Below are 14,380 nucleotides of genomic sequence, written 5' to 3'. Positions count from 1 at the left end.
GTACCAATGTTTCATCAGGGTTTAAAACGTGGGGCAAGATACATCATGGGAATTGACCATTGGTTTTCAACCAATCATTTCTGTTCCTGGGATAGAGCAACAATGCATCACACCCAAAAGTGAGAAACTAACTATTATTTAACCGTGCAACTATTGAAAATATGGTTGCATGATGATACATAAGGGTTCAATATTATACGCATTAGTAAGTGCATTTATAAATGGTTAATAGATAGCTCACTAATTGGCAAGCACTGACTGGCTATCGCACAATTTTGACCAAGTTTTTATAACCCATTTATTAATAGTTTATAACACATTTACAAATGAGTAAATAAATGTTAATAATGTAATTGCAAACCCCTTTACAAATGGAACCTGAGTGTAACGCGTTACCCAGCTTTTCTTTGTCTCCATAACTTTTTGATTTGGGTGTTATGGCGACAAAGAAAAGCAGTGAAATGCAGCATTGTTGGTCTTTGATTACCAAAGCCAGCTGACTCACCCTAGATGTTGGGTTTAAGAGTGCTAAGTCATATCTACGGTGTCATTTTAGACTCGCCCGTGTGAGTTTACAAAGGGATTGTTGCAAGGGCTGGTCTCATAGACTAGAAAAAAGAATCCGGGACACTCAAATTAGCATGATATGCTACGTTTGGTATGGTTACATAAGACAGAAGGTACTTAAGGCAAAAATTAAAGGAGGGTGGTTGGTAGGGTGGATGGGTATGTGTATAACACAAACGTCTTGCAACCAAATGGTTGCGTGTTCAAATCTCATCACATCATTTTAGCAACTTTACAACTACTAGCTACTTTGTAGCTACTTTGCAACTACTTAGCATGTTAGTTAACCCTTCCCCTAACCTTACCCTTTAACCTAACCTTAACCCCTAACCTAGCTAATGTTAGCCACCTAGCTAACAATTCTAGGGAGAGAACGTTTTTGTAACGTTACCCGTAATGTTCCCCTCATGTTTGAGTGTCCAGTTTTCCATTAATTAGGGGAACATTCTATGTTAGCAAAAACCTTTAGATAACTTTTTTTGCATGTTCTGTTTTTAAGAACATTCCCTTAATGTCGAACAGATCTTATCTAGAACACGGTTGCCATTTTCTCAGAAAATAATATATGTTCTAGACACGTTTCATGTGACGTTGCAATAACATTCACGTGTCCAGTTTTCTGAGGGCTAGGAGATTCCATCAACGTCCCACCAAACATACTTAGAACATGGTTGGCATGTTCTCAGAATACAAAATATTAATGTTCTAGACACGTTTCATGGGAACGTTGCAAGAACATTTATGTGTATCATTTGTCAGGACGTCGTCTGATAGTCCCAAGAAAATGTTCTCCCAAAAAATGTGTTACATCACACCTTTTTACTGTTGCCAAGCCCATCAAGGCCACATCAGCTCTCGCCATTGCATTTCTATCTATAACATTCATCATATGGACATCTATAAGTGCCTAGGTGTCTGGCTAGACTGCAAACTCTCCTTCCAGACTCATATCAAACATCTCCAATCCAAAATCAAATCTAGAGTCGGCTTTCTATTTCGCAACAAAGCCTCCTTCACTCACACCGCCAAACTTACCCTAGTAAAACTGACTATCCTACCGATCCTCGACTTCGGCGATGTCATCTACAAAATAGCTTCCAATACTCTACTCAGCAAACTGGATGCAGTRTATCACAGTGCCATCCGTTTTGTTACRAAAMCBCCTTATACSACCCACCACTGCGACCTGTATGCRCTAGTCGGCTGGCCCTCGCTACATYTTCGTCGRCAGACCCACTGGCTCCAGGTCATCTARAAGMCTATGCTAGGTAAAGRMCCGCCTTATCTCAGRTCACTGGTCACGATYYCAACACCCACCCGTAGCACGCGCTCCAGCAGGTGTATCTCACTGATCATCCCTAAAGCCAAAACCTCATTTGGCCGCCTTTCCTTCCAGTTCTCTGCTGCCTGCGACTGGAACGAATTGCAAAAATCTCTGAAGTTGGAGACTTTTATCTCCCTCAACAACTTTAAACATCTGCTATCTGAGCAGCTAACCGATCGCTGCAGCTGTACATAGTCCATCGGTATATAGCCCACCCAATTTACCTACCTCATCCCTATACTGTTTTTATTTATTTACTTTTCTGCTCTTTTGCACACCAGTATCTCTACTTGCACATGATCATCTGATGATTTATCACTCCAGTGTTAATCTGCTAAATTGTAATTATTCGCTCCTATGGCCTATTTATTGCCTAACTCCTCATGCCTTTTGCACACATTGTATTTAGATTCTCTTTTTTCTACTATGTTATTGACTTGTTTATTGTTTACTCCATGTGTAACTCTGTGTTGTTGTCTGTTCACACTGCTATGCTTTATCTTGGCCAGGTCGCAGTTGCAAATGAGAACTTGTTCTCAACTAGCCTACCTGGTTAAATAAAGGTGAAATACAAAAAATATGCTGGCAAAATATTGCCCAGGTGGTAGTTTTGCTTATGATAGGAACATACCCATAACCCAGAAGGTTGCTACATTCTAAGGACATCATAAATGTGTATATTTACAGAAGCATATCTATACTTTTTCACATTTGCCATTTAATTAATGATGATGCCAGTTATACCAAAACAATACACAGCAGAGTTCCATCTCCAAGTTTTAATGAGGAAAAACAGACAAATTTCAACAGAATCCCTTGGGACCAGTGTTGGGGGTAATATATTACTTTTGTGAGTAATGAGTTAGTCTTCAAATATTGTAATATTATTAGTTACTTTTTCAAGTAACTCGTATATTACTTTCAGAAGCATCTCTCTCTCAAGTCTCATGCTAACGGAATTCATGCTATATGCTCATTTGTTTCCAGTAGGCTTTTGTAAATCTGAAAATCTAAGAAAGATGGCAGCTGTGCAGTTACTCCGCTTATTTTCCTTGTGGAAATGCTCCTATTATTTTGAGTTAATCGAGGAGAAAGACAACATTTTTGTAAAATGCAAACTCTGCAAAGGCAGCATTGACCTCTTCACCCACAAATACCACATCAACCCTGAAAAAGCCTCTGAAGGTTGTGCACAAAAGGCACAAAGCAGGTAGCCAAATTTCCAGAAATTCCTGAAACAGGAGAAATCTATGCATATTATGATACTAAACAAAGATACATAAATAATATTTTCAAGTGTTCTAATTAAATTTCCATATAACAATCTAAATGTCTGATAAATGCAACTAAAAACGGCAATAATGACATTAACATATATTTCTAAAAATGTTAGAGTATGGTGATTCCCCTTGTATGTCATGAACCCAGGCCACCAGCAAATGACAAACAGCCTAGCCACTGTCCCAATAAGGAGTATCTCAGGGGCATGTGCTTATTGGGCCAGTATAGTTAGGCCTTGTCCAGAAGAAACCCTACCCCTCCTCATTAGGCACTTGTGTAGATCTGAAACAACGTGATAGGTGCAGTGACGACCCTTCATTAAGGGCATATGGGGCAGAGCCCCACCTGTTTTGAGCCCTACCTGATTAGCAAAAGAAAAAAACTGTATATCAAAAATGTTTTCCCTGTTTTGCATGTTATTTGGACTTTAATATGTCACATATCAGTTTGAAACAATGTAAAAAATATATATATATTGAGTTTATAAAGCCACATACAAAAACATACAGGTGTTTCAGCCTAGCTCCGTGCTTTCTGTGGTGGAGGGGCAGCCAGCGGAAAATACAGAACATAGGGGTTGGTGATCTTCTCTAGTGTTCTGTCACTCATGGGGACACTACGTCACCGCAAAATCTACAGGCAGGCTAGAAGGTTCAATCCCCCTTGGGCGCTGCCGTAGATTTACATTAGATGTGCCGATCAAAGAAGGCTCAAGGTCATCGGCCACAGATAAAATGACGTCAAATCATGTTATATCTACTGTAGCTTTGATTGGCCTGATCTTAGCTAGCAAGCTAGACAAGCAGTCATCTTAATGCAACACGTCGACAATCTACTGGCTAATCCTTTTCAACCCTTATCATATGAAGAGAAATTACAGATAAAACGTATCGGTGCTCGTCGGCCATTGGACATAAACATTACACAACATGTTGGAAATCGCAAATTAAACAATGAGTGGTTTGGAAGGAATCAGTGACTAACTGCAAGCGTTGCAAAGCAATCACCATTTTGCTTCCACTGCCTGCTATTCGGTGGAGAGGGTGTGTGGTCCAAATCTGGGTTTAAGGATCTCTTTTCCCAGCTTAAAAGGATAAACATTCACACGCAACACCATGGGCCAGAAAAGGTTGAATACATTGGCCATGCTGTCAACACAGCATGACTTCTGCCGTGTTCAAAACAAGTGGAATCTCGGAACTGGAAAATCTCAGACTTCAGTGAGTTCAAGTCAATTAGGAACTTGGGGAAAAAACGAGCTCCGACTGGGAAAATACATTTTGAACGGTCATCCAACTCGGAGTTCCATGTTGGGAACTCTGGCCTCTTTCTAAAGCTCCAATCTGAAGATCACTGACGTCATGATTCAACCCTGTTTTTTTTCCAGAGTTCCCAGTTGTCTAAAGAGAATGCTAGACTTTGGTGACAAAGTTACCACAAAATTTGCCCACAAGAAGGACCGCCGCACCACCTTCCTGTTCAAGTGAGCACAGCACAAGGTGAGTCCAAAAATGTCTTGTATGCTGCTGCATAAATGATGTAATAGGCCAGGGAGATATGTTTCACCCTATTAAATTTTCCCCCTCATAACTTAGCCTACTGTTCTGACTTGGTAGTGCACATGTAGCCTATAGCCTGTTTTAGAGAAATGCCATCATCGAATAATGTAAGAGCTTTCATTGTCTGCTTATATGCGTCTTTTATTTATCCTACGGTTCTGACATGGTGTACAGGAAGAATACTGTAAGAACATCCCATAATCTGAATCCTGTCCCTGTACATTTCAAAAGTGCTGAACAAATAGTTATATAGACTACGTTTGTCTTAGCTCGCTCATTAATTACGGATTGCCTCTTATCCACTCGTTGTCCCCTTATGCCATAGTTTGTACATCTCAATTGTCAGTAGAAACCACATTAGTTTAAGCAAGTCAGCCATGTTTTTAAAAAAGGCAGTAAATGAGGCTGAATGAATTGTTTCGCTGCCAGACAAGGCTCCGCTGATAGCCAGGTGTAGCAGTGGTAAGGATTTACTCCATGGTGCTGAAAAGAAAGCTCTGCTGTTAGGACAGCTTTATGTAGGCCCTAACAGTGTGTGGGCACCGTTTGGCACCGTTATAGTGCAATTAATGTATTGTTTAGTGTAGTGTTGTGTAGTGGCTTTGCTGGCATGCATTTAAAAAAAATATAAAAAAAATAAGTTTAGTTTCCCCGACCAGTATTTACATGTTAAAATCGCCACTGGATAGGTGTAAGCAATTGGGTGAATGCACTTTGAAGTAAATCTCAGCTCTGTTAAAAGTATACTCAAGAAAACGATTTTATTTATCCTAGTGATTCAGCGGCATCATTAAAACAGGTTAATATGCCCCACCAACATTTAACAACTATACAGAAAGCCCTTCAATTGCTGAAATAAGTACATAAAATCAATGATGAGAAAATAGTCCGATTAATTGATACCTGACATTGATATGGTGGCGTAGCAGGAAGAGATGAGTACCGTGAACCAAGAGGTTGTGAGTTCAAATCCCAGATGAAGACATGCTGAATAATAAAAATGTTATACATGCATAATGTAATTATGTCAAATACGTAAGTTAAAAGCACTGTTTGAGTATCCTTGCCAACAGACAAAGAGTTATGAATGGATCAGTGGTTCATCAATCACATTTATTTATAAAGCCCTTTTTACATCAGCCGATGTCACAAAGTGCTGTACAGAAACCCAGCCTGAAACCCCAAACAGCAAGCAATGCAGATGTAGAAGCACAGTGGCTAGGAAGAACTCCTTAGAAAGGCCGAAACCTAGGAAGAAACCTAGAGAGGAACCAGGCTCTGAGGGGTGGCCAGTCCTCTTCTGGCTGTGCCAGGTGGAGATTATAACAGAACACGGCCAAGATGTTCAAACGTTCATAGATGACCAGCAGGGTCAGATAATAATAATCACAGTGGTTGTAGAGGGTGCAAAAGGTCAGCACCCCAGGAGTAAATGTCAGTTGGCTTTTTATAGCCGATCATTCAGAGTTAGAGACAGCAGGTGAGGTAGAGAGTCCAAAACAGCAGGTACGGGACAAGGTAGCACGTCCAGTGAACAGGTCAGGGTTCCATAGCCGCAGGCAGAACAGTAGAAACTGGAGCAGCAATATGACCAGGTGAACTGGGGACAGCAAGGATTTATCAGGCCAGGTAGTCCTGAGGCATGGTCCTAGGGCACAGGTCCTCCAAGAGAAGAGAGAGAGAAGGAGAAAGCGAAAGAGAGAGAGAGAATACTTAAATTCACACAGGACACTGGATAAGACAGGAGAAATACTCCAGATATAACTGACTGACCCTAGCCCCCCTCAGTCAAACATTTCGGATAGCCTTTCACAAGCTTCCCACAACATGTTTGGTGAATTTTGGCCCATTTCTCCTGGCAGAGCTGGTGTAACTGAGTCAGGTTTGTAGGTCTCCTTGTTCGCACACGCTTTTTCAGTTCTGCCCACACATGTTCTATAGGTTTGAGGTCAGGGCTTTGCGATGGTCACTCCAATACCTTGACTTTGTTGTCTTTTAACCATTTTGCCACAATTATGCTTGGAGTCATTGTCCATTTGGAAGACCCATTTGCGACCAAGCTTCAACTTCCTGACTGATGTCTTGATCTTGCTTCAATTTGTCCAACTAATTTTCCATCCTCATGATGCCATCTATTTTGTGAAGTGCACCAGTCCCTTCTGCAGCAAAGCAACCCCACAACATGATGCTGCCACCCCCATGCTTCACGATTGGGATGGTGTTCTTCGGCTTGCAAGCGTCCACCTTTTTCCTCCAAACATAACGATGGTCATTATGGCCAAACAGTTATAGTTTTGTTTTATCAGACCAGATGACATTTCTCTAAAAAGTATGATCTTTGTGCAAACCATAGTTTGCAAACCATAGTCTGGTATTTTTATTGGCGGTTTTGGAGCAGTGGCTTCTTCCTTGCTGAGCGGCCTTTCAGGTTATGTTGATATAAGACTCGTTTTACTGTGGATATAGATACTTTTGTACCCGTTTCCTCCAGCATCTTCACAAGGTCCTTTGCTGTTGTTCTGGGATTGACTTGCACTTTTCGCACAAAAGTACATTAATCTCTAGGAGACAGAGCGCGTCTCCTTCCTGAGTGGTATGACGGCTGCGTGGTCCCATGGTGTTTATACTTGCGTACTATTGTTTGTACAGATGAACGTGGTACCTTCAGGCGTTTGGAAATTGTTAGCAAGGATGAACCAGACTTGTGGAGGTCTACAATTATTTTTCTGAGGTCTTGGCTGATTTCTTTTGATTTTCCCATGATGTCAAGCATAGAGGCACTGAGTTTGAAGGTAGGCCTTGAAATACATCCACAAGTACACCTCCAATTCACTCAAATTATGGCAATTAGCCTATCAGAAGCTTCTAAAGCCATAACATCATTTTCTGGAATTTTCCAAGCTGTTTAAATGCACAGTCGACTTAGTGCATGTAAACTTCTGATCCACTGCAATTGTAATACAGTGAAATAATCTGTCTGTAAACAATTGTTGGAAAAATCACTTGTGTCATGCACAGAGTAGATGTCCTAACCGACTTGCCAAAACTATAGTTTGTTAACAATAAATTTGTGGAGTGGTTGATAAACAAGTTTTAATGACGCCAACCTAAGTGAATGTAAACTTCCGACTTCAACTGTATGTGCAACATTCTCATAAAAATGTGTCTATAACAATATGTTCTGAGAACATGTCAACCATGTTCTTTGTATGTTTGGTGGGACATTGATGGAATATTCTCCTAACCCACAGAAAACTGGACACATGAATGTTCTTGCAATGTTACCATGAAATGTGCCTAGAACATTCATATCTTAAGTTTTGAAAACATGGTAACCACGTTCTGGGTAAATTCTATTTGACATTAAGGGAATGGTCTCTTGGAAACATTCCTTGCAAATCATGGGAACATTCCTATGAAAACATTAGTTAATGACCTAATGAGACTCTTAAGGGAATGTATTCTAAAGTTGGGGGAACGTTTGTTGTTAGCTGGGTACCCACCTAGCTATTGTTAATAAATAAATTGGAATTCATAACATATTATACGTATTGCAAATGTATAACATACTGTACAGCGTTTCCGTAAATAATGGCTGATCCCTGGCCGTGACCCCACTCTCCCAGAGTGTCTCAGGGGGAGTTGGGATATGCAAAAAACACAACCATTTCACACCTCACAAACACGTACAGCTTACCCACTTATACATGCAGTGAAACAGGACAAATATAACACCCCCTATTTGACCTTTGAATTGTAATTTGTAACATATCATACGAAATGGATGATGGCAGTGGTGTAGTGGAAGGTATACGCTGTATACCCACTTAAACTTCTTAATCCCCACAATGCATATAAAAGTAGTGGAGTGGAGGTATATGCCGTATTAATTAATAAGGCTGATGGAACAAATCAGAATGTTTAGCTTAAAAATGTTGATGAACTATTATTTCTTCACATTTTAGGCGCAGCAATGTGCGCACGGCGGTAGGCCTACATGTATGTTCCAAAATGCAATTTGTGGGGAAACGCTCTTCTAAAATGTGCACAGTGATGGAAATATCCGTTAGAAATATAGAAAGAGGGGAGATCTAAAGATGCAACTACTATCATGGGTTGCTAATATGACTAGGATAATGCCGTTGGCTGCTAGGAAATGAAAGAAAGTTGAAAGAACTAGTAGAACAAGAGAACACACATGAGGAAGTTGCCTACAGGTTTCTATGGTGGGAGTTTGGCTATAAGCAAGGTAAGACATGCAGCAAAATATGAAGTAAAACGTCCAGGTTTCAAACAATTAAGGAACAGGAAAAATATAGCAACTTTATCAAATATTATTTGTCACATGCTTCGTAAACAACAGGTGTGGACTAACAGTGAAATGCTTACTTATGATGCTATTGATAGGCCTAATCTTCTTCTGGTGTGGCTCAGTTGATAGAGCATAGCGCTTGCAACACCAGGGTTGTGGGTTCGATATCCACTGGGGGGGACCAGTAAAGGAAAAAAAATGTATCCACTCACTACTGTAAGTCGCTCTGGATAAGCACATCGACTAAATGACTACAATGTAAATGGAAAAGCTTTCCCAAAAACCTTCTCAATTAAATGTTTACTAGGTACAAAGTAGCCTATGCATACCTGGCAGAATGATATGATTATTTGCATCAATCCAGTGGGTATTTGTTGTGAAAACTTAATCTCATGTGCGACAAACACTGCTAACAAAACAACCGTGCTAGGTGCCTGGCACTTGAATTAAAGGGTAAGTACACATTAACATTTCTTAGATTTTTCCCAGACCTCAAAAGTGGTCTACTGGTGTGGTGTAAGCATTGTTATGGACTTAAAACATCCAATTCTATTCATAAACCTGTGAATTTCTGACTCTGTTGACAGCCTAATTTATCTGTTTCAATAGTAGGCCTACTATTAGCCGCTGGGTCCGGCAAAATTAAGGCAGTTATGCCATTTTAAAAACATTACAATACATTCATTACAGAATTCACAACACACTAAGTGTGTGCCATCAGGCCCATACCCAATACCACATATCTACAACACAAAACCCATGTGTACGTATGTGTATAGTGCATATGTTATCGTGTGTGTATGCATGTGTCTGTGCCTATGTTTGTGTTGCATCAGTCACCGCTGTTCCATAAGGTGTCATTTTTTATCTGTTTTTTTTTAATCTGATTCTACTGCCTGCATCAGTTACCTGATGTGGAATAGAGTTCCATGTAGTCATGGCCCTATGTAGTTCTGACTGCCTCCCATAGTCTGTTCTGGACTTGGGGACTGTGACGAGACCTCTGGTGGCATGTCTTGTGGGGTATGCATGGGTGTCTGAGCTGTGATGCTAGTCATTTAAACAGCTTGGTGCTAACAACATGTCAATACCTCTCACAAATACAAGTAGTGATGAAATCAATCTCTCCTCTACTTTGAGCCAGGAGAGATTGACATGCATATTATTAATGTTTGCTTTATGTGTACATCCAAGGGCCAGCCGTGCTGCCCTGTTCTGAGCCAATTGCAATTTTCCTAAGTCCTTTTTTTTGGCACCTGACCACACAACTGAACAGTAGTCCAGGTGCGACTTACAGTCATGCGTGCATACATGTTACGTATGAGTGGCCCGGGAATCGAAACCATAACCCTGAAGGTGCAAGGGCCATGCGCTACCAACTGAGCCATATAGGACCACCAATTTTTCACACAGGCCACCTTCCCTTCGCCAGGCGGACTCTTTGGGAAATTTTGGCCAAAATTAGAGTGTACCACTTCTCCAGGCACCACTGGATGACGGACATCCACAAAATAATACATACAGTGCATTCGGAAAGTAATTAGACCCCTTGACTTTTTTCACATTTTGTTACGTTACAGCCTTACTTTAAGATGGATGAAATCGTTTTTTCCCCCTCATCAATCTACACACAATACCCCATAATGACAAAGCAAAAACAGGTTTAGACATTTCTGCAAATGTATAAAAAAATATTTTAAAAATGCAATATCACATTACAGCCTCAACTATCCTTGGTTATGACACTACAAGCTTGGCACACCTGTATTTGGAGAGTTTCTCCCATTCTTCTCTGCAGATCCTCTCAAGCTCTGTCAGGTTGGCTGGGAACATCACTGCACAGCTATATCCAGCTATGTTCGATCGAGTTCAAGTCCGGGCTCTGGCTGGGCCATTCAGAGACTTGTCTCGAAGCCACTCCTGCGTTGTCTTGGCTGTGTGCTTAGGGTCATTGTCCTATTGGAAGGTGAACCTTTGCCCCAGTCAGAGGTCCTGAGCGCTCTGGAGCAGGTTTTCATCAAGGATCTCTCTGTACTTTGCTTCGTTCATCTTTCCCTCGATCCTGACTAGTGTCCCAGTCCATGCCGCTGAAAAACATCCCCACAGCATGATGCTGCCACCACTATGTCTCACCGTAGGGATGGCCACTCTATTATAAAGGCCTGATTGGTGGAGTGCTGCAAAGATGATTGTCCTTCTGGAAGGTTCTCCCATCTTCACAGAGGAACTCTGAAGCTCTGTCAGAGTAACCATCGGGTTCTTGGTCACCTCCCTGACCAAGGCCCTTCTCCCCCGATTGCTCAGTTTGGCCAGGCGGCCAGCTCTAGGAAGAGTTTTGATGTTTCCAAACTTCTTCCATTGAAAAATGATGGAGGACATTGTGTTCCTGGGGACCTTCAATGCTGCAGAAATGTTTTGGTACCCATCCCCAGATCTGTGCCTCGACACAATCCTGTCTTGGAGCTCTACGGGCAATTCCTTTGACCTCATGGCTTGGTTTTTGCTCTGACATGCACTGTCCACTGTGGGACCTTATATAGACAGGTGTGTGCCTTGCCAAATCATGTCCAATCAATTGAATTTACCTCAGGTGGACTCCAATCAAGTTGTAGAAACATCAAGGATGATCCCCGGACACAGGATGCACCTGAGCTCAATTTTCGAGTCTCATAGCAAATGGTCTGAATACTTATGTAGAATTTTTTTATTTTTTTATACATTTGCAAACATTTCTAAAAACCTGTTTTCGCTTTGTCATTATGATGTATTGTGTTTAGATTGATGAGGGAAAAAATGTATGTAATCCATTTTAGAATAAGGCTGTAACGTAACAAAATGTGGAAAAGGGAATGGTCTGAATACTTTCCGAATGCACTGTACCATATCAAATGTAAGATATACTAATTTGAGTGTCCTGGATTTTCATTTACTATGTTACGTCTACCCCTTATGCAGGTTGTGCTGCACTGTTACTCTGATGAAACAGCTATCATTTGTGATGCAATTCACAGTTGAGGGACACAGATGAACTCACACAAATGCTGCTACTCCATCACAATATGATGTGGCCAATATTTAATAATTTACAAATAATCTGCCGACAAACCAAAATAGGTTATGTTTATGTTATGAATACAAACACCCAGCCAGCTAGCTTTGGGTGCATTGCAAATAATGATAAAGGGATCTGGTAATTACAATCATATTTTAAGCCTGCCATTGTTTTTGGGTAGGATTGCGTTATCCCTTTACAAAAGTTTTTTTTGGACTGGCACTCGGCCAAACAAGTAATGAGTTGGAGCCAAATCTCTGTTGGCCAGCTTTAGCAAAGTGGCACCATAGACAATGCTGCCCAATCATGCCCATAAGGAGGGTCTTTTATACTGGAGACATTTTGAGGTAGACTTGGGCAGCAAATAGCACCCAAATAGCACCCAATTCCCTATATAGTGCACTTCTTTTGACAAGAGCCCTATGGGGGAATAGGGTGACATTTGGGACGCACACTTGTGGTGTGGGTAGAGCACTGCTGATGCTGAAGCTGTGTTGCTAAGGTTATTTGCTGTGCTTTGGTATAGCAGCCAAATCCTTTGGCACATCTTTGAAATACTATCACCACAGCTATTTGTTAAATAATTTATTGTTCCTTTCCTCTATTTGAAAGGTGGGTTGAAGTGTGTTTTGAGTTGCTTGCTCTCTCACAATCACAATAGTTTGCCACTCTTCAATTAATATGATTATTAAGATGCCGATGTAACACATTTGAAATGGAGAGAATCCCTGTTACACCTCAGCCTTGTGTCTTCTCAGCTGACTTTCACAATCAAAAGCTTGATTTCTTTCACCACAGCGCCATCTAGAGAGTAAACAATGACAGAGCACCCTACCACCACCAGATTAAAATGCATAAGGCCATCATCAACATGCATGGCCCAGTAAACTACACGTTATATATAGATCTTTGATGACATTTGATCAAGGCAAATTAAATCGTCACGTTTATTGCATAAGCATTATTTTACCGCTGAAGTATTATGAATTGAATGTAGCCTACTACAAATTTGAATGAAGTCAAATATGTTTATCTATTTAAATTGCTATTATAAACATATGCAGAATGCTTAGAGACTACACCTAATCCTAAATCACTACTCCTCTCATGTTAATCAAGACAGACAGTCTAGAATGAATTTACCATTGCATTAAATGTATGAGACAGGATCAAATTCAGTGTTTCCTTATATGTACATGTTTTTGTTTGTTTTTGCCATGGCTAATTCTGTGTTCTTATGCTCATAAATTATAACAAAATCAATGGGAACCCCAATCGGGGGCCCTGGGTATGTGCCCTGCATGCCCGGTCGTAATCCAGCCATGCCAAAAGTACTCCTAAATGCATTATTTTATTTGATTGATTTCATTGTTTTAGCTTTTATTTTTGTGATTTCTAGTTCTCAAAGATTATATATATATATTTTTTAAACATATAAGTCAATTTTTCCATCGTGAAATGTATTTCTAAAATTGGTATAGCAGCAAGAATTTAGCAGCAGTAGTGTGCCGCTGATAAACGAAACACAGAAATTGTGGCCGCTAGTGCATTAGGGTAACAAATGTACTTATAAATTGTATTGCATTAGTTAGTCTCCATAAGCCACAAGGACCATCAACTGCCAACCTTCAGCTCAGTAAACACTTAGAGGGCAACAGCTTTCAAATTCACTTCATCCCCATTCCAACAAAACAACATGTTTTGCAAGCTGGAGCACAGGTGTTTACGTCCAAGGACGCATAGCACAGCCCACACAAAAGGTCACTGCCAAGATGATTAGTGAAGAATGTGTCCTCTGCAGTGGAACATTTTCTCCCTGTGTCTGAATAACACGTTTTCACAATTGATGCCCTTCAGTAGCATAGCAGGGGTGAGGAGGTCAGTGTGTGTGTGTGTGTTTGTGTGTGTGTGTTTGTGTGAGAGAGAGGAAGAAGTCAAACAATTGAGTTGGGTGTTGATTTTACATAGGAAATAAACCACTAGAATTGTAGGCTGACTGTTCAATTAAAAACGATTACATTGCAGTAGGCTATTTACCAAAGAGTGTAATAAAATACTGAATAAATACCCTCTCTATGTAAGATAGCCTACCTACTAGGGTATATTCAGCTTGCAGACCTGTGTCTGGGGGGGCAACAAAGACTCTGCCTAGTAATTATCAAGCAGGTTTGAGGCCAGATGCGTGAAATAACATTATGATGAAGAATACGTGATAACTGAGCAGTTTCAACGGAATTAGGTCCGCCTATATTAAACGCAAAATGAATGGCTCTGGCACCAACTAT

Source organism: Salvelinus sp. IW2-2015, linkage group LG14 (genome assembly GCF_002910315.2).
Source record: "Salvelinus sp. IW2-2015 linkage group LG14, ASM291031v2, whole genome shotgun sequence".
In the NCBI taxonomy this organism is placed as follows: domain Eukaryota; kingdom Metazoa; phylum Chordata; class Actinopteri; order Salmoniformes; family Salmonidae; genus Salvelinus; species Salvelinus sp. IW2-2015.
Note: the sequence above shows the minus strand (reverse complement) of the source record.